The 20,744-nt window shown below is 38.9% G+C and overlaps 1 protein-coding gene across 1 annotated transcript in view; it reads left to right on the top strand.

The window, feature by feature from the left end:
* The first annotated feature begins 11,712 nt into the window (after positions 1-11,712).
* Positions 11,713-20,744, top strand: part of MGA (MAX dimerization protein MGA) — a 219,752-nt gene continuing 210,720 nt past the window's right edge. Inside the window, exon 1 of the mRNA XM_027869894.1 lies at positions 11,713-11,741. The gene's annotated coding sequence lies outside the window, so the exon portion shown is untranslated. The remainder of the gene's footprint in view (positions 11,742-20,744) is intronic.

Below are 20,744 nucleotides of genomic sequence, written 5' to 3'. Positions count from 1 at the left end.
TTGTTTGCTCATAATCCCAGCCAATTATTTGAGTTATAAACTGTTAAGGTAGGGGTCTGCTTCCAGTGTGGAGAATGTACTGTCCCAAGTTTGGGGGGGTTTTGTGCAGCTGTTTTCAGAGATACTTTTAGGGACCTGTAAATTTTCAGTTCTTCTAAGGTGGTACGATCAAGGGTGAGGTGTTTACTCCTTTCCTGGCCTGTGCCCTGGTCTATGAGAGACCACAAGCACTCTTTTCTGCCTTGGAACTGTGAGGAGGATTCCCTCTCCACCTCCATCACAAGCTCCACCATGCCAGTGCTCCTTGCCCTAGGACCACCACCCAGAACTATGACCCAGATCCAAGCACAGGCAAAGCAAGAGAATCCTGCCTCAGTGCCAGCAAAGAGATTCCTGCAATCCCTCTCTGATCAGCTGCTTGATCCCCCCCTACATCTGTGGGCTGAGAGCTTTGGAAGCAGCCACCACCCTGCAGCTACACTGGGACTGGGGCCGGACTGAGCGCCTCTCTCACAGTGGTCTGACAGATCTTTCCTACTGACATTCTAAGTTGTCTTTGGCGTTTGTGGATTGAGAAGTCTGGAAATCACCACAGCTGCCCATGATTCAGTCCCCTGAGGCCTGCTCCAGGTTCGCTGAAGCCAGGTCTTTGCCTGTAGGGGCCCACACTGAACTGTACTCCTCTCCCAGCCCTGTGCAACAGACCTTTTTAGTTAACCAAGACAATTAACCATTGTCTTGTGCTGTAAATTTGTTTCACTCTGTCTTTTCGTGGGTTCTGCTGCTCTACAATTTGTTTAGAGCCATTTTTTGCAGGTATTTGGAAGAGTCTAGGGGAGAGCTCAAACAAGTCACTGCTTTTACTCTGCCATCTTGGCTCTGCCCAGTAGATGCCTCTAAGGAGCAGAGATTTAATATTAAATTGCAATGGGGCTTCCAGGGAGAGTGATGTCCTGGCTAGTGGCCTAAGGAGCACAAAGCGGGTAGTGTTACAAAGCAGATGTTTGCATCAACCCTGATGTTGGGACAGGCTGTATGCAATAGGGTAATGATCACTTAGTTACCTTACTACAGATGACCTTGACCCTGATGAGGATCAGTGACTGTGCCAGAAGTGTCATCACCTGCACTGTGGCTCTGATGTTGGTGGTACTGCTCATACTCACCATGACCACATTATGTAGGGAAATACAGCATGAACTTCAGAGATTTAACATCACCCACCATGTGGACTAGATCACTAATATTGGTACTTGGTTCTTCTGAAGGGGGAAGGTAAAACCTGGGGTTTCTGATCTTTGTTCTCCATATTCTATCACTCCTTCAGTGGCTGTTTCATTGTTTCTTGCCTTTGTTATCTTTTTTTTTTTCTTTTATCTGGAATAAATTCCTCCCTCATTGCTGCCTCCACCAGGCTTCTCAAATCCCTAGTATTAGGGTTGCCCAGTAACAACCCTAAATACAATAAAGTGGTGAAAGATCCTTTAGAGGACCTTTAAAACCTTACCATCAGGGGTTGGGGTGTGACAGAAGCAATATCTGCTATACAGATATTGTTTTTTTTTCCCCTAAAAGACAGGGAAACTGTCCCATACATTATGTGTGTGTGTGTGTGTGTGTGTGTGTATCCCTTTCTCAGCCAAACTCCTTTAAAAAGTTGCTATACCCACTGCCTCCACTTCTCCTCACACTCCTTAACCCTATGCAGTCTGGTTTTCAACCTCATCACTCAGTTGAAACTGCTGCCTCCAAAGTTAACGATTGCCAAATCTGATGGTCTTTTCTCAGTGAGTGAAAAGTTTAGAATAATGCTGTGATTATGAACCAGAGATACTGGAAAGATGGTAGTGCCTTTGACAATAATAGGGAATTTAGGAAAAGGAAAGGATTTGTGGGAAAGATGATGAATTCAGTTTTAGACATGTTGAGTTTAAGATGTTTCTGGGACATCCAGATTGAAATGTGCCATAGGCAATAAGATTAGGGGGAGGGACTAGGTCTGGACATGTAAACCTGCATATAGGTGATAGTTAAACTCACAGGAACTGATGAGGTTACTAAAAGTGAGGACATACTAAAAGTGAGGGAGAAAAGAGGACCCAGGATGGCACCATGGTAAATAACCACAGTTAGGGGACATGACGTGGATGATGATAAAACAGCAAAAGGGACTGAGGAATTATCAGGCAGGTAGGATGCATAAAAAGTAGAGGAAGTAGTGCCATAAAAACCCAAAGAGGAAAGAATTTCCAGGTGATGTGTGTTGTCAACAATGTCAAATGCAGCAGATGATTTGAGAGGAATTAGGACTGAGAAAAGATCATCAGATTTGGCAATTATTGTTAACTTTGGAGGTAGCAGTTTCAACTGAGTGATGAGGTTGAAAATCATACTGCATAGGGTTGAAGAGTATGAGGAGAAGTAGAGGCAGTGGGTATAGCAACTTTTTAAAGGAGTTTGGCTGAAAAAGAGATACAGACATACATAATGTATATGTATATATACTCTATACATTGCATGTGTACAAATATATATTACACACACATTTTATATATATATATATAATATATGTATATATGTGTGTTAATGTACCCATTTGTCCACAGTCCCTCCAGTATTTGCCATTTTTTGTCAACTTTGCCAATCTGATGGATGTAAGGTGGTATCTCAGAGTTATTATAATTTACATTTCTCTAATTATTAGTGATTTAGAGAATTTTTTCATATGGTTATTGGTAACTTAGATTTCTTTTTCTGAAAACTCTATTCATAGCAGTTGAACAAAGGCTCTTCTTCTTGTAAGTTTGAATCAGTTCCCTATATATCTTAGAAATGAGACCTTCATGAGATAAATTTGCTGAAAAGATTTTCCCTCAGTTTCCTGCTTCTCTTTTAATTTTAGCTGAGTTGTACTTTTACATCAACTTTTAAGTTAATATAATCAAAATTTGTCCATTTTACCTCCTGTGAATCTCTCTGTCTGTTGTTTGGTCATGAACTCATCACCTTTCCATAAATCTGACAGGTAATTTTTCCCATGCTCCTCTGATTTTTTTTATGTCACCCTGTATGTTTAAATCACGTATCCATTTTGAGCTTATTTTGGTTATCTATGTGAGATATTTGTCTACACCTAGTTTCTGTCAGACTGCTTTGTAGTTTTCCCAGCCGTGTTTGTTGAATAGTGAGTTCTTACCCCTTACAGCTGCGATTTTCGGATTTATCAGATACTAGGTTATTGTGCTTGTTTGCTTCCACATATTGTATCTAATCTATTGCACTAATCAACCTATTTTTCACCCAATACCAAGTTGTTTTGATGATTATGGCATTGTGATATGGTTTGAAATCTGGTAGTGCGAGGCCCCCTTCTTTCCCACTTTTTTGTCATTAATTTCCTTGATATTCTATCTTGACCATTCAGTCAAAGGGCTGCACTTGAGGACCTAGAGGGCCACAAATGAATTCTCCCCCCCAGGCTTTATAATCCTTTGGCAGTTTAATTTGTATGGCAATGAATAAGTAAATTAATTCAGGTAGTAATTTCATTTTTATTATATTGGCTTGGCCTATCCATGAGCAATGAGTATTTTTCCAATACACACACATATATAGTCATATTTTTGTATGCATACATATGTTTATGTGTACATATACAGAGAGTCTGTTAATTGTTTATATGGCTTCAAAACCAATCCCGTATCTGAGAAATTGGATATTTCCCCCCATTTGACTGCTTTCCTTTTTATCCTAAGTACATTAATTTTGCTTGTATAGAAGCTTTTCAGTTTCATGTACTCAAAAATATCCATTTTATATTTTGTCTCCTTCCTTATTTCTAGTCAGTTTCCAAGTTTTGTGGATCCTACTTAGATTTCTTGTAATTGTCCCATTCTTTATATTCCCACAGTCACTACCTTAGCTTAGACCTCCATTACCTCTTATTTATACCACTGCAATAGTTTCCTAATTGTGTTCCCTCCTTCAATTTTTTTTTCCTTCATCAATCTATTTACCATACTGGGCCAAAATAGGCTAAGGCATAGGCTGGATGATGTTATTCCCAGCTTGAAAACATTCAGTGGCTTCCTATCTCCTCTAGGAAAAAAAATACAAACTGCTTAGCTTGGCATTTGAAGTCCTCCAAAATCTGGCTCCCACATAGCTTTCCTGACTAATTTTGAATTACTCCCCTTTATTTTTAATTTTTTTTGTGTTATGAACTTGAACATCAAAAACATGAGCATTTCAGTATATAAAGAACATAAAAAGATTGTGTATGAAACTGTGCACTTCTATGATAATTTTTAAAGTGTATGTTACACTTAACATGATAGTAATAACACTTTCCCTGCATATCTGTGCCTCCTTCTGCTCAGTTTTCTTTTGTTCTTTTGTATATTTTTAAAATGTTTCATTAATGTCCTTTTTTTCCTTCACTATGGTTAGCCACCAAATCTTCACTCTTCCCACCCTCACTTGTAACAAGTATAGTGAATCAAAGTAAGTCCATATGTTGGCTTTGTCTGGGAACATCTCATTTTACACCTCTAGTCTCTCATCACCTCTTTGCCAAGAAGTAGGAAATACTCTTCACCATCAATCTTTTGAAATCATGATTGGTCATTGCATTTATCAGAGTTGTCTTTCAAAGTTGTTTTCCTTTATAGTAGTGTAATCATTGTATAAATTATTTTCTTGATATTGTTCTTTATTTTCATTAGTTCAGACAAGTCTTCCAGGTTCTTTTGAGACTGTTTCTTTGTCATTTCTTAATGGCATAATATTTTATTATTCATATGCCATAATTTGTTTACCCATTCCCCGAAAGGCACCCACTTTGTTTTCATTTCTTTGCCACAATAAAAAGTGCTGCTATAAATATTTTTTGTGTATATGGGTCCTTTCCCTCTGTATTTGTCCCCTTTAGGATATATGCCTTGTAGTATGTAGTGGGTTATTAGAAACTAGTGTCCACTGGCAGACAAATTCCTCACTCTTTATCTACCTTGGCCTCTGTTATAGGTACAGGACTATGACAGAGAAAGCTTAATCTGTGATATTCCTAAGGGAGGAGGGGAAGGGGAAGAGGAAGAGAACTGAAGCAAAAAGGAGTCTTCATCAGCTTTTGTGGGAGAGGACCAGAGAGAGACCATAAGAAAGGAGGTGAAGTTGCCTTGGGCTGCTTTGCAACTTCATGCAAACTGGCAGGAGACAGAATGCCAAGGTGTTAAGATGAAGACTATATGAGGAGCTATTTGGAAGCCACAGGGAACAGATGCAGGGTGGCTGGAGCTGTTCCTGTTGCTGAGAACAGAACTGGTGATGTCCTACTTTCCTATCCCTTACATCACTTTGACTCTTGAGCTTTCCCAAGAGACTGCTGACCCTGTTTTTTTTTTCCCTCTGATCCTTGTTTGCTTTTTTGTGCTGCTATTTGTTTTAAAAGAAACTGGTTTCTCTAAGACAAAGTGATTGTTCTTTGAAATAGTAATTTTTATGTGTCCAGGGGGTTAAATACAGTCAAGGGAGCCCCAAAGGAGAAAGAACGACAGATTCTATTACTGAGGAGAGACATTCCCTGGCAAAAAGTTAGGCTCTCAGAGCAATAAAAATATTTATTGATACATATTTTTATAGCTTCCCCAAAGTAGAGAGAACACATGAATCAGGACTAATACACATAGACTTAAAATGAGAGCTACCAGCTTGGTAGGGGTTGTGCAATGAACTGGTACTTTCCCACTGAGGCCCATTCCCACTGTTCCCATTGGGAAACCCACCCCCTCTCCTAGGGAGGAAGGACATTGACTAGAAAATCATTCCTTGGAGAAAGAAGCTGGGAAGATATGCTGCCAACATGACATTGGGGAGGGGGCAGCCAAAAGGGACTTGCTAATTTTCTGTTGACAACCTCTCACTTTCTACTCCACGTACTGCTAGAAGCATATTACCATCCCTAGTAGACTTCAGTACCATGACCCTGGTGGATATCTTCCCCTGACCCCTTCAGCTCCCTTTTGTGTTTCCTAGACATGTCTTTCTTTTTTGCTTATATTTGTATCTCCAGCACTTAGCACAGTGCCCGGCACATAATTAGCACTTAATAAGCGCTTGTTGCCTCACTGTGAGTGGTATCATTAAGTCAAAGCCTAGGTATAAGATATTTCCAAATTGTTTTCCAGAATGGTTGGACCAAGTCATAGCTCCACCAACAGTGCATCAATGTGCCCATCTTCCCATAACTTCTCTAACAATTGCAATTTTCCTTTTTGTCATCTTTGCTAATCTGGTGGGTATGAGGTTGCATTTTTCTTATTAGTGATCTGGAACATTTTTCTCTTCACAAGATAGCTGATTCTTGCATTTCTCCTTTGGAAAACTGCCTGTTCATGTTCTTTGACCACTTATCTAATGAGCTCTTATATATATTATATATTTGACTCTCCTGCCAGATCAGTATTCTTGCTCCGATGCTGTTTCTTCTTTCCCCACTCAGAGTGGGGCTTGTCAGTCAAGCTGGTTTAGGGGCAGGATTCATTCAATTTTCTGAAGGTGCCAGGAGTAGAATGCTGGGGGATTTCCTTCTTGACCAGCAAGTGTCTGTCTGCAGTATCCCTATCTCCTTGGCAACACAAGGAACATAATGCATATCCTTTCTGTTTTTCCCTTTCCATGTGAATCAGAGAAAGAAGTACCTTTTCCGTTTTTAAACCTAAGGCTCCCACCTTTGTGCTTGATTCCAACCCATTCTACTTCCTCTGGGATTAGGCAGCACCAGTTTTCTTCTCTAATAATAATAATATCATGTATACAGTGGCTTTAACATTATGCCATTTGATCCCCACCACAACTCTATGAAGTAGGTGTTACATTTATCCCCATTTTCTAGATGAAGAAACTGAATCTGAGAGAAGTTAAGTGATTTGCTCAGGGTTAGACAACTAGTATCCGAGGTGGGATTTTCACTTAGTCTTTCTAACTCTAAGTCCAGCACTCCACCCACTGTTTCTTTTTCAAGTGTTGTGCCACTTTTCGACTTCAGTAAATTTTCAGATTTTAAGGGGCATATTTTAGAGACAATTGAGATGTAAAGGCTCTTCTCACTTGAGTGATTTGTATCTTATAGAGCCTAAATCCCTTTTAGATGTGAGTGGGTCATTTTACATACTGTAAAAGATATAAAACATATGTGGTCAGGTGGTAATGAGCTTGCAGTTCAAGGCTGCAACTGTGGGATTTGAATTTGCAAATGCAAATGCTTATTGAGTGCACTGGCATAGCTTAAGCTTCAGGTGCTACCTGATGGCTTGCACTATACTTGTTTTGGCATTGTTCAGTCGTTTCAGGTGTTTCTGACTCTTTGTGACCCCCTTTGGGGTTTTCTTGGCAAAGATATTGGAATGGTTTGCCATTTTGTTCTCCAACTCATTTTGCAGATGAGGAACTGAGACAAACAAGGTTAAGTGACTTGCCCAGGTTCACACAGCTAGTAAGTATCTGAGGTAAAATTTGAACTCGGGAAGATGAGTCTTCCTGGTTCCAAGCCCAGTGCTCTGTCCACTTTGCCACCTAGTTGCATGTTTATGCTACACAGTGATCTGCAAAAGTTGTTCCAAGCTATAATCTATTAGAAAAGTAGTTCTATCTTTGTGGGACCCATGCTGTCTCTGTGTATGCGTCGACATAGGAAAGTGTCTCGTGTGGCACATTGTGGGTAAGTTCTACAAAGAAATATTTATTAAATATGCAAAGCAAGAGGTTGCATGGTGATTGAGAGCTGGCTTTTGAGGCAGGGAGATCTGGATTCAAGATCTGCCTCTGACACACACTGTCTCTAGGACCACAGGCAACAAGTCACAAACTCTCAATGCCCCAGGCAACTTTCTAATAGCATGAGTTAGAGAAGGTAACCAATCTACACCAGCAAGTAAAGTTTCCGCATAAGTAATTCCTTATATGAATGAAATCACGTCTGGCCAAACAAAATGTGCAAGGCACTGTGCGGATTCCTGCCCTCAAGGAGCTCAAATCAAACAGCAGAGAGACGTACACAAATTTCAAATTCAAAAATTGTTTTAGCACCGATGATATGTAAAGCACTGTGTAAGGTGCTGGGGATACAAAGAGATACAATACAGATCTCACTTTCATAGGAGGTTTCAAGGAGAAAAGACATATAAATGAATAATAATTATATTAGGGAGGAGAACTGATGAGTGCAATGGAGTGGCAGTGGTGGCAGGCAAAGTACTATGAACAAATCTGAGGAGGGAGAGATCACTTTCATCTATGTGTGTGAGGGTACACTCAGGGAAATCTTTATGGAAGAGGTAAACATCTGAGTTGGGCCTACAATGAAAGACAAAACTTGAAAAGACAGAGGGAAGAGTGTATGAAATCAATTTCAGGTAAAGGGGAGAGTATGAACAAAGGCACAGAGATGGGGGATACCAGGAGAGAAAGTGCCAGACAGCATTCCATGTTGGCTGTGACTTAGGATACTCAAAGGGCAGTTATGTGGCACAGTAGATAGGCCACATAGAGTGCTGGACCTGGTGTCAGGAAGACATCTTCCTGAGCTCAAATTCAGTCTCAGACATTTACTAGCTGTGTGACCTTGGGCAAGTCACTTAGCCCTGCTTTGCCTTAGTTTCCTCATCTGTAAAATAAGCTAGAGAAGGAAACTGCAAGCCAAATGACAAACCAATATCCAGTATCTTTGCCAAGAAAACCCCAAATGGGATTGCAAAGAATTGGAATTTTTTGAGTTTAAGGTACCAGTAGGATATCTAGGTAGAGATATTCAGCAGGTAGTTGGAAATAAAAGACTGCAGTTCTAATGGAAGTTTGGGAGGTAGAAATACAGATTTGGGATTTGTCTATATAGAGATCATTGAAGCAATAAGTGAATAAATGAGATTGCCAAGGGAGAAAATGGAGAGAAAGGAGAGGGTTAAGAAGAGATCATTGGGAGACGCTGACATTTGAGAGATAGGAGTGTGACCAAAGGAGCAGACAGATGTAGGAAAACCATGAAAGTACAATGTCACAGATATCAAGGTCATTAAACTTCCTAGTAAAAAGGTAATTAATGACCTTCAAGATCATTCAGTAAAATGGAGACAGAAGCCAGATTCAGTGTTAAGTAGTGAGAAGCTGGTGAGTCAGTGGAGGCAAAAAGTACAGTCTAATTTTTCCATAAGTTGAGATGAGAGGATAATGCCTTGAGAGGTCTAGTAAGGTTAAGGGAAGAATTATTTTTAGGATGAGGATAGCAGATCAAAAAAGATAATACAAGATAGAATAGGAAAGTAAGATGGATATGAACAAGGTACAGAGAGTTCAACGAAGGAATAGATGACTTCTGACTGGTGGAATTAAGGAAGGCTTCTTGGAAGAGGTAATATTTGAACTGTACTTTTAAGGATGAGTACAATTGCAAAATATAAATGGTGGGGAGAACATCTTAGGTATATTGCATAGTTTGCTAAAAGGAATGGAAGCAAGAAAACATTGTGTATATTTGGAGGATGACAAGTAGACAAACATAAATTCCATGAAGGAGTGTAGTGTGAAATTAATTCATTCAACATCCATCTATTAAGTGCCTACTATGGGAGTCCCTGCCCTTAAGGTAACTGCAAAATAGTAGGTATGACAGATAAAAAGATACAAATAATACAAATTTAAATATAACTGCCTAAAAGCAAAAACGCTATGAGCTCAGATAATGAAGAGATTTTTTCTAGTTGTGAAAATTCAGGGATTTTAAAAATAGGACATTAACATGTGGAGATGGATTTGAAATAATACTTGAAGGGTAGGTTGGTGCTAGATAGTAAAAGTTATTTTCAAAGTGAAAAAGGTGAATTCAGTGAGAGCAGGTGAAGTTTGATCCAGGTTCATCATTCCACATCCAGTATAAATTGAAATCAGCAACTAGGGGCAGACAGGTGGCGCAGTGGATAGAGTACCCACCCTGGATTCAGGACGAGAACTAAATTCAAATCCAGCCTCAGACACATTTACTAGCTGTGTGACTCTGGGCAAGTCACTTAACCCAAATTGCCTCACAAAGAAAAAGAAATCAGCAATTAGATTAGGGCAACGTCACTATCTTTATTCTCTAAATGATCTCCCTTTTGTGTCCAATTAGGGGCTAGTTACTTGTTTGTGCTTTCAGGACACACTCACAACGTCCAGCACACCTGAATTTCAATTCTATATTTACGATTTGGGAGGCAGCCTGGCATAGTGGATATCAAGCCTTCCTTGGGGTTAGGAAGATCAAGGTTTAAGTTTCAACCCTGACACATACCGGCTTTGTGGCTGTCCTATTCCCTCCCCACTTCGCAGGGCTCAAGGAAATTCTCTAAAGCAAGCAAGCCGACTCAATGAATTATCTACATCAATTAAAACTCAGGTCCAGAGAGGGTAAAAAAGTCTATCTTGAAGATCACTAGCCCTAACTTGCTAATCGTTTTGAAACTTAAGGTCCACAATGTCAAAGAGTATTTATTAAGTATATACTATGTTCAGGTCACTATGTTATATGCTGGGGATATACAGATGAAACCGGACCCTGCCGTCACATAGTTTACAATTCTGAGGGATAGAGAAGGTAAGACAGGGTCACAATCATTGTAGACGGAACAACGCTGTATAAAACGGAGAAGCTGGCAAAGCCATGTGGGTAACAGATTTAAAGGGCTTTGCAAACCTTAAAGAGATATTTAAATGCTAGCTACTCTTATTATTTTTAAGAGAGGTGAGGCAGGAGAGATAATCTGTGATTTCCCATACCAGAAATGAGGAATGTCATAACCTAAGGCTTTTTTCCCTTTTTTTTTTTAAACATTCAAATGGTTGTTTTGTTTCATTTCACCAACCCCAAAAGGGCTTTTAGAAAGGATGAATGGACAAAGAAAGCATTTTCCACTTTTTGTATCCCTCAGGGCACGCAGCAGGCATGCAGTCCACGCCTGCTCACAGAATGGATGGGAAGGGCAGAGAGGTTGAGGTCCCCAAGATTAAGCGGCTGTTCAGGGTGGGGTAGACAGCCTAACCTACGTTTCCCACACCCTGACAAGCACTCTTTCTACTGGACCACACTGTCTCAAAATAGCAAACGCTGCCCAGGACTAGGATGCTAAGGAAGTCGACTTATCTAGAAGCCTGGAGACACTGAGGAGACCACTCTCCCATCACGCCAGGGCGGAGTGACCTTCCCAACATGCAATCGGGTGACGACCCCCCTCCCCCCCTCACGCCGCAGCTTCCACCTTCGTGATAGAAGAGAAAGGAATTGGACCGCTAAGTGTGAACGTCTGCCGTTTTGAAAACCTGTTCCTCTTTCTTAAGTCTTTCATCAGCGCGAAAGCCGGGCAGCAATGGCCTAAATGTCCTTCCCTTTTTTGCACGAAGCCCCAACTCTAGGTGCTGCTTCGCGCTACAATGGAGGTGATGAGCCGCTGTGCTGGGGTGAAGGGGGGAGTAGGGGGAGGGGTAGGCAGGCTGGGGAGGAACACGTGACCATTCCTGGCCACCAATGACGGACGCGGTAGCCTAGGCTGCGCGATGTTTCCAGGACCTGTGAGCGGGAGTGGCGCGTGGGTCTGGCTAACGATTGCTAGTCCGTGACAGGTATGCGCAGGCGCACTGCAATCCCCATACGTTACGTCGGGCCCCCACGCGCGCTTGTTAAAGACTGCTCCAGGCTCGAGGTGTTGAGTGTATATGTAGGTGAATTTTTGAGGGGGGGGAGTTTGGGGGGTTTGGAGTCACGTGACAACAGCGGGCCAGTCACAGGCTGAGGAGGTGGCATCGTATTCCCGGAGCCCCGGGGTTCGATGTATATCGGGGTGCGAAATGTTTCACCGCGGTTCGATCCAATTAGGGTGACCCGAGGGCTTGGTTGGAGGCGTGTGTTCCGCCTGCGGGCCCAGAGGGGGCTTATACCTGGCGGATGGGGAACGGGCTCGCTCAGATAACGCATGGTTAGGTCTCCCACAAAATGGCTGCTCGGGAAGCCGGGGAGGCTGGGGAGTTGTGGGGTCACGTGAGGAGGCTGGCAGCGCGTGCTGCGGGCGAGGGGTGGGGGTGGGGCCGAAAGAGCCTGTGTATCACGTGGCCTCGTCTCCACCGCAGGAGGGCGGCCTTAGCCAGGTGGTTTTTTTAGATCTTTGGCTGCCTGAGATGGTGGAAGAAAGACGGCATGTGTAGGAAGTGTAGTGTAGCGGGTAGAGCCAACTGGGTTTAGTAACAGGTAGAACTGGATTTAAAAGCCCGTCCCAGATTCTTAAGAACTGTGTGATTCTGGTCAAAGTCAATATTTTTGAGCCTTACTTTCTCCATCTGTGAAATGGCTATAATAACACAGATCTCACAGGGTTGTGTTTGAGAGAATCGTGAGCCATTATTAACTGCTTCCGTAAGCCGTAAATAAAGGAGGAATAAATCTTATTCATGCCAAAAATAAAACGTGATGCTTGGCTTATTGTAAGTATTAATATTACAGGAAACCAGCCATCGGACCATTCTCACCCATTTCTTTTCCAAAAAAATGCCTCTTTCCTCCACTTCCTCTCCAAACGAACAGAATGACTGTTTTAAGCTGTTTCTCCTCTTCTCAATGTGCTCTTCCTTTCATTTTTCCTCCTTTGAGATTTGGTGAAGAGCCCAGTAGGAGGTAATTGTTATACTAACTAGGCCATTGCTTCCTGATAGGAACGGTAAATTATTTATGATGGTTTCTACTACCTTTTGACTCCAGTTGAAGCTCTTGGCCCACATGCTTCCTTGAAAGAACCACCCAGGCAGAAGTTCTTGTCACAGATAGGTGAAACTGAAATTATCAGAAAGGGAAATGATTGGTGATGGAGCCAGATATCTGTTATCACGAGGCCTTAAAGAAAGCTGTGTTGGACTCGAATCAGAACGATAAGAATTTGCATTCTTCCACAGACACTTAGTAGCTGTGTGACTAGGAGCCAGTCAGGGCATCTATTTCCTCATCTGTAAATTGGGAATAATAACAGCACCTATCTGTAGCAGTTGTTATAAGGATCAAATGAGATAACATGTAAAGCACTTTAAGGTGCTACATAAATGCTAAATGTTTAAAGTGGCCCTGAAAGAAACATGAAGTTCTTTGTAGATAATTTGGAAATCGACAATTTTTTGGCAATGTGTCAGGTGCCTTCTGAAATACGAAGTTCAAAGAGGGATCTTGCTTTTAATTATTAATTATAAGCTCCTATAGCAAACTAGATACTCTCTTGAAAAAATATTTGTGAAATGCTTTTCAGACTTTAATGTTATGTAACTTGTGTAGTTATTCAATATTTATTAATAGTGTCAGTGATTGAGTCTTTGAAGAATGCAAATAATCTTTAAGTTTATATGGTAAGAAAAAAAGATGAGAATTGTGAAGTTTTTGAGGAGATTGGCAGAGTAATTAGCCTATTGTTTACTGCAGCCATTAATGGTTTGAATAAGCTTCCTAAACAAATGAGATTTGAATTTTCAGTTTAATTCCTGTTAATTGAGTGGATGCCTGGCTTTTCTACAAGACACAGATCCTTCATGAAAATTGTGTAGAGGAGTTTGTTGTCCTATGAGGCCACTAAGTGGTATATTGTATAAAGCATTAATCTTGGAGTTAGGATCACCTAAGCTCAAATTCTGCTTCAAATGAAATAATATTTGTGAAAGTGCTTACTAGCACTGTGCCTGGCACAGGTTAGGTGCTATATAAATTCTTGTTCCTTTCTTTTCCCTCTCCCCTTCAGGTGCTAGTTGTGTGACTCTGATCAGGTCATATAACCTTTCTCAGGTTTGGTTTCATCCTCTGAGAAATGGGGGTAATAATATTGTCTACCTCACAGGATTGTTTAGAAGATCAAATGAAATAATATACGTAAAGTGCTTTTGCAAACCTTGAAGTGACATATAAATGTTAGTTATTGTTATTTGCATATTTGAAGTGAGAGATCACATCCATCAGTAAGAAAACATAAAAGAAGGTATAGAGTTGGGTTTGGAGTGAGACGGTAATGCCAAGAACCTTTATTTGATAGGTAGGAATGGGGGGAGAATATATTAATCATGCTTTTGACTATTGAGTGTGGCACATGTCCACCCAGATGGTAATTGCTGCCCAGTAGTTTTTTAATTGTCAAGACATCCTTTCTATACCCGACTGCAACACTGTATGTCTTAAATTAACAGATTCCAAAAGGCCCCCTGCATTTAGGAGTGATCTAAAAAGAGTCGCTGCACATATCCAGGCAGATACTGAATCTTACTTTTTCCACCTTCACATCTCTTGCATCTGACCCTTTCTCTTTGTTCACTCATTCATCTACTGACTTAGTTCAGGCCCTCCTTCTCTCTCAGCTTCCTCGTTGGTCTCTGCCTTAAATCTCCCTCCTCTAGTCTATCCTACTTATTGCATAGATCTGACCAGGCTACTTCATTACTCACTCAACTTTAGTGGCTTCTTATTGTTTCCAGAATAAAGTATAAATTCGTCTGTTCAGCTTTTAAAATTCTACACAACCTGGCCTTAACCTGTCGGCCTCACTGAACATTGCTCTCGTCCAGCATTTTGTGATCCAGCCAAATTAGCCTCTCTATTATTCCTCACACAGTACCCTCCATCCTTCATCTTTAGGTCTCAAGCACCATTTTCTGCATGAAGCCTTTCTTTATTCTTCCCACTGTTAATGCCTTCTCTCCCAAACTACCTTGTATTTCCCTATGATTTTTATATATGTATTCGCTTTATATTTATGCTTTATTTATTTATGTGTGTACTTCTGTCCTAATGGAATGTAAGCTCCTTGATTTAAAAAGGCAAATGCAAAAGGGGGAGGCATTTTTCATTGTAATCAGGAATGGCATAATTAAGAGTATTGAGGTGAAAGTTAGCAAAAGAAAAGTTAGATTTGTAATAAGTAAATTGAGAGAGAAGACTGTTTAAACTGTGGGTAGAAGGATTTTGATTAATCTTAGGTGCTTTTGGATATGTGTATTAACAGTTCCCACTGTGGATATAGCTATAAGCTATATATGTACATATATATACACACGTGACATTTTTGAGGTCAGTGGTCTAAATAATTTGTAAGCAAGGTTGTAGTGTTATCTGGACTCAGGGTAAGGATAATGCTTGTTGTCTGTTGGCTTTAGCCATGGAATGAAGCTTGTCCTATATTTTTCTTGTCCTTTAGCAAGGGAATGGGATTACATAGATCTTTAAATTGTAAGGGACAAAATCAGTTATTCAGAGTTAGATTACAAAATATCCCCAAGTATTAATTAAGTTGGGCCTGCCTTCTTATAATTCAATAATAATAATAACTGAAGTAGATACTGTTAAATCTCCATTATAAAGAGGTTCAAGGATATAATAACACTTTCCCATGGTCCTACAGTGCTGCTAACATATCAGAATTGAGAATCAAACCCAGGTCACTTGACTTCAGGTCTAGCATTCTTGTTGTACCATCCTGCTATAAGACATGTTTATAAGTACTACTTTAGATCAAGTTGAAGTGTCCAAGTTTTTTACTGTACTGAAATTTCACTGGAACATATATTCTTGGGAATATTGCTTTTTAAAGTTTTTAAGTGGCAATTGGTACCCATGAGAGTCCTTAGCATACCTATTGTGGCTACTTTTAGTTAAGGATCTCTGCTTTTCCTTGACAGGTAGGGCTTTCTGTCTAGATATTTGACCTGTAATTAACTTTTTTGGTTTACTTTGTGATAGTAGCAATGTTCTGGCTAGCTATTGAATAAAGAAAAAGTTGCTAGAGGGGCTGAGGAGAAGGAGTAGAGGGTGAACATCAAATTCACATAGGTAATTAATAAATATTCAGTGAATTAATGTATTTTTCAAATGTGACCTATGAATGTCTAAACATATAAAAGTATTTCCCTGTTAGCTGACAGTTGGTAGATAAAAAAGATAATAAATGTATTTTTTTTAACCTGTTTAAAGGAAATAGGAAAAGACTCCTTTGTTTTTTATAAACTCAAGTAACCTCTTTTTTTCCCCGAGGCATTGGGGTGAAGTGACTTGCCTAGGGTCACACAGCTAGTGTGAAGTGTCTGAGGTCAAATTTGTTTTTTTTTTCTTTTTTTCCTTTTTTCTTTTTTTATTAATTTATTTATTTTTAGTTTTCAACATTTACTTCTACAAGATTTTGAGTTCCAAATTTTCACCCCATCTCGCCCCTCCCCCACCCCAAGATGGCATGCATTCTGAATACCCCTTCCCCTAGTCTGCCCTCTCTTCTATCTGTCCCCCCCTTCTCTTATCCCCTTCTTCTATTTTCCTGTAGGGCAGGATAGATTTCTGAAACTCATTTCCTGTATTTCTTATTTCCCAGTTGCATGTGAAAACATTTTTTTTAAAACATATGTTTTTACAACTTTGGGTTCCAAATTTTCTCCCTTCCTCCCTCCCCACCCACCCTCATTGAAAAGGCAAGCAACTCAATATAGGTTATACATGTGCAGTTATGCAAAACACTTCCACAGTAGACATGTTGTGAAAAACTAACTCTATTTCCCTTAATCCTATCCTGCCCCCCAATTATTCTATTCTTTCTTTTGACTCTTTCCCTCCTCAGAAGTATTTGCTTCTGATTAGCCCCTTTCCCAATCTGCCCTCCTCTCTATCATCCCCTTGCTCTCTTATCCCCTTCCCCCCCTGTTTTCCTGTAGGGTAAGACAGATTTCCATACCCAATTGAGTGTGTATGTTATTCCCTCCTTAAGCCAAATCCTATAAGAATAAGATTCACTCATTCCCTCTCACCTTCCCCTGTTTCCCCTCCACTGTAAGCGCCTTTTTCTTTTTTTGTGAGATAATTTACACTGTTCTACCTCTCCCTTTTTTCTTCTCCCAGTATACTCCTGAGGTCAAATTTGAACTCAGGTCTTTCTGAATCCAGGGCTGGTGCTCTATTCACTGTGCCATCTTGCTGCCCCGCAAGTAACCTTTTCGTGGATGGAGATGGAAGAGGAAGGATAGGAGAAACATTTATTTTATTGCATTATTAGCAATAGACAATTTCATAATAATTAGTTAACAAAACACCATCTTATGGGCCTTTAGCTGATGTTTAGAAGTATTTTTATTATGGTGAATTCTTCATATTAATGGTATTGGTTGTGATAGGATTTGGTCTATATAGAATTTCATTTTGCAGTAAGCATGATTATAATTTTTTTTTTGGTCACAGAGATATTCTAGGAGTGTTTTAATCTAAAGGAATTTGTAATTCTTATTCTTAGGAAGAAAGCTATTATAATAGTTTTCACTTGCCTACTCTCCCACCCACCTGCTCTGTGCAGTCAGAATTTCTATTTTAATGTTAGATATGTGCTTTCAGAGTCTTTGCTTCAGAAGAGAATTGGCAATGACAATAAAGCCAGTAGTATCTGCAGTACTTGCGCCTATCTGAATTCTATATGAGGTGCACTGGGGGACATACAATATAAATAAATGTATGAGCTCTACTCTTAAGAAACTTACAATTAAATTGAAAAAGTTAAACATTTATTTAAAAAAACTTAAGGTTGAAAAGCATCAGCAGTAAGTTCAAAATGGTATGGTTGAAACAGAAGATAAGTATCTGGAGAATGTGACATAAAGGAGTGATCAGAGTTGGGTATAATCAATCATGTTTTATAGCAGTTTTTGACAATCATATTCAGTTGGCAAAGCCTGTGCTTTCTTATGATCCTGGGGTCAGATAGTTTGCTTGGCAAGTACAAATCATACGAACATTTAATTGTCTTTGTTTTTATATTAAAAACTTATTGTATTTTTAAAGATACTTCAGTCAGAATAATTAATTTATCTTGTATCAGTTTGATACGAGATTAATTTCTTTTTTCCGTTCAATGAAGGGTCTTTCTCTTTTTTTCAAGGAAAATAGGCACTAAGTGCCTGTTGATTTATTAGTTATAGCATTTGGGGGAGCAAGTCTTGTGGGTTTTAAATATTCTCCTAGTAATAAGTAACACAGATACTCTTTGACCCAATGTTAGTGTTAACTTTTTTTTTCTTTTTTCTCTCTTATTTAGTATTTTTTGTACTTCCTTTGGATTTGACCTTCCAGTGCTTTAGACAGTGTCTCACTGCCTGTAACACTGCCACATATTCACATGGATTTGATCCCATCAATGTGTCTCATCCCTCTAATAATATTGAACATAATCCCCCTATTTTCATCTATCCTATGCATCTCTTGTCCATGTCTTCTTAATAATTTCATCACATGGTACTAAACCTTCCTCATTTCTTATTGTCATTGAGAAGACACCATTAGAACACACTGGTTGTTTCATTTGTCCCTTACTCTCACCATATTACCAGCCCTTCTCATTTTTTAACAATTTATTTCCACAACATTTATTACTCTGGTTCTCCTTTGTAGTTCCTTATTCATCATGTGTTATATCTGCTCATAATCACCACCTACAAAAAAAGAAACTACAAAGGCTCTTGAGTTAGATAAATAGTACATATAATAACGAAAGCTCTTTTTATTTCTGTGCTTTCTAATGTATTTAATAGGAATGAGTGTTGGAACTTGTCAAAAGCCTTTTCTGAATCTATTGATAAAATCATGTGATTTTTCTTGTTTTTGTTATTAATATGATCAAATATGTTTATTATTTTTCTAATATTGAATCAGCCCTGCATTCTTGGTATAAGTCCAATCTTGTATATAATCATTGTGATATATTACTGTAGTCTCCTAATATTTTATTTTAAAATTTTGTATCGATATTCATTAAGGTTACTAGTCTACAATTTTCTTTCTCTGTCTTGACTCTTCCTGGTTTAGGCATTAAGGCCATATTTGTATCATAGAAGGAATTTGGTGAGACTTCTTATTTTATTATTCTTTTCAAAAAGTTTATGTATTCTTGGAATTGTTCTTTTTAAAAAATATTTTTTATTTCATTAAATATTTGCTAATTACATGTAAAAATTTTTAACATTCATTTTTTAAAAATTTGAGTTACAAATTCTTTCCTTCCCCCCTCACTCCTTGAGAAGTCAAGCAATATGATTTAAATATCAATTTTACATGTGAAGTCATGTAAAACATTTTCATATTAATCATGTTGCAAAAGAAAAGCACACACGCACAAAAGAAAAATGAAGAAAGTAAAAAAAGTATACTTCGGTCAGTATTCAGAGTTTATTTGTTCTCTCTCTGGAGGTGGATAGCATTTTTCATCATGGGTTCTTTGATGTTGTCTTGATCAGAGTACCCAAGTCTTTCACAGTTGATCATTGTTACAGTATTGCTGTTATTACCTACAATGTTCTCCTGGTTCTGTTTACTTCACTTTGTATGAGTTCATGTAAATCTTCCCAGTCTTTTCAGAAACCAACCCTGCTCATTATTTCTTATAGCAATAGTATTCCATCACAATCATATACCACAGCTTGTTTAGCTATTCCTCAGTTTATGGGCATCCCCTCAATTTCCGTTTCCTTGCCAGCACAAAAAGAGATGCTATAAATATTTTTGTATAGATAGGTCCTTTTCCCTTTTCTTTGATCTCTTTGGGATACAGACCTAGTAACGGTATTGCTGGGTCAAAGAGTATGCACTGTTTTATAGCCTTATGGGCATAGTTTCAAATTGTTCCCCAGAAGGAATTAATTGTTCTTTAAATGTTTGTAGAATTCACTTGTAAATCCATCTGGTTCTGTTTCCTGCCTCCCTCCCCTTTTGGGAGTTCATTTATGACTTACTCATTTACTTTTCCTAACACAGGATTACTTAAGTCCTCTGGGCAGCAAGTTGGTACAGTGGTGGTAGGTCTGGAATAAGAAAGAGCTAAGTTCAATTTCAGGCTCAGGAACTTACAAGCTATGTTACCCTGGGCAAGTAACTTCACATGTGGTTGCCTCAGTTTCCTGAACTGTAAAATAGGGATAATAATAGCACCTGTCTCCTAGAGTTGTTGTGAGGATCAAATGTGATATGACAAGCACTTAGCACAATGCCTGTCACATTATACGTGCTTAATAAATACTTGTCCCCTTTCTTCTATTTACTGTTCTATTAATCTGGGCAATTTATATTTTTGTAAACATTCATTCATTTAATTTAGGTTGTCAGTTTTATTGGCATGTAGTTAGGTAAAATAGTTCCTAATAATTTCTTTTATTCTTCGATGGTTATAAATCCCCCCCCCCTTTTTTTTTCAGTTTTGGTACTGGTAATTGGCTTTCTTTTTTCTTTCTAATCAAATTAGCTAATAACTATTTTTTAAAACAGTTCCTAGTTTTATTTAATCAAATGGTTTTTCCTTTGTTTTTTTTTTCAATCTTTTCATTGATTTTCAGGATTTCCATTTTGCTCATTAGTTGGGGGTTTTTAATTTGTTGGTTTTCTAGTATTTTAAGTTGCATGCCTAATTTATTGATCTGCTTTTTATCAATTTGAATGCAGATCGAAGCATACTCTTTGCTACTTTTTTTTCTCTTCTGTTGAGTTTTGTTTCTTCTTTCTGGTGGTTCCTCCTATTGGTTACTTTTATTGATGAAAGTGTTTAGACATATAAATTTCCGACTAAGAACTTATTTGGCTTCATTAAAAAAAAATGATGTGCTATTTTATTGTTTTTATTATCTTTTTTGAAATTATTGATTGTTTCTATGATTTGTTCTTTGACTTATCCATTCTTTGGATTTAGGTT

The sequence above is a fragment of the Vombatus ursinus genome, unplaced genomic scaffold (assembly GCF_900497805.2).
Source record: "Vombatus ursinus unplaced genomic scaffold, bare-nosed wombat genome assembly UNPS02014794.1, whole genome shotgun sequence".
Classification (NCBI taxonomy): domain Eukaryota; kingdom Metazoa; phylum Chordata; class Mammalia; order Diprotodontia; family Vombatidae; genus Vombatus; species Vombatus ursinus.
The sequence above is the reverse complement of the archived record's forward strand: the minus strand, read 5'-3'. Positions and strand labels throughout refer to the sequence as shown.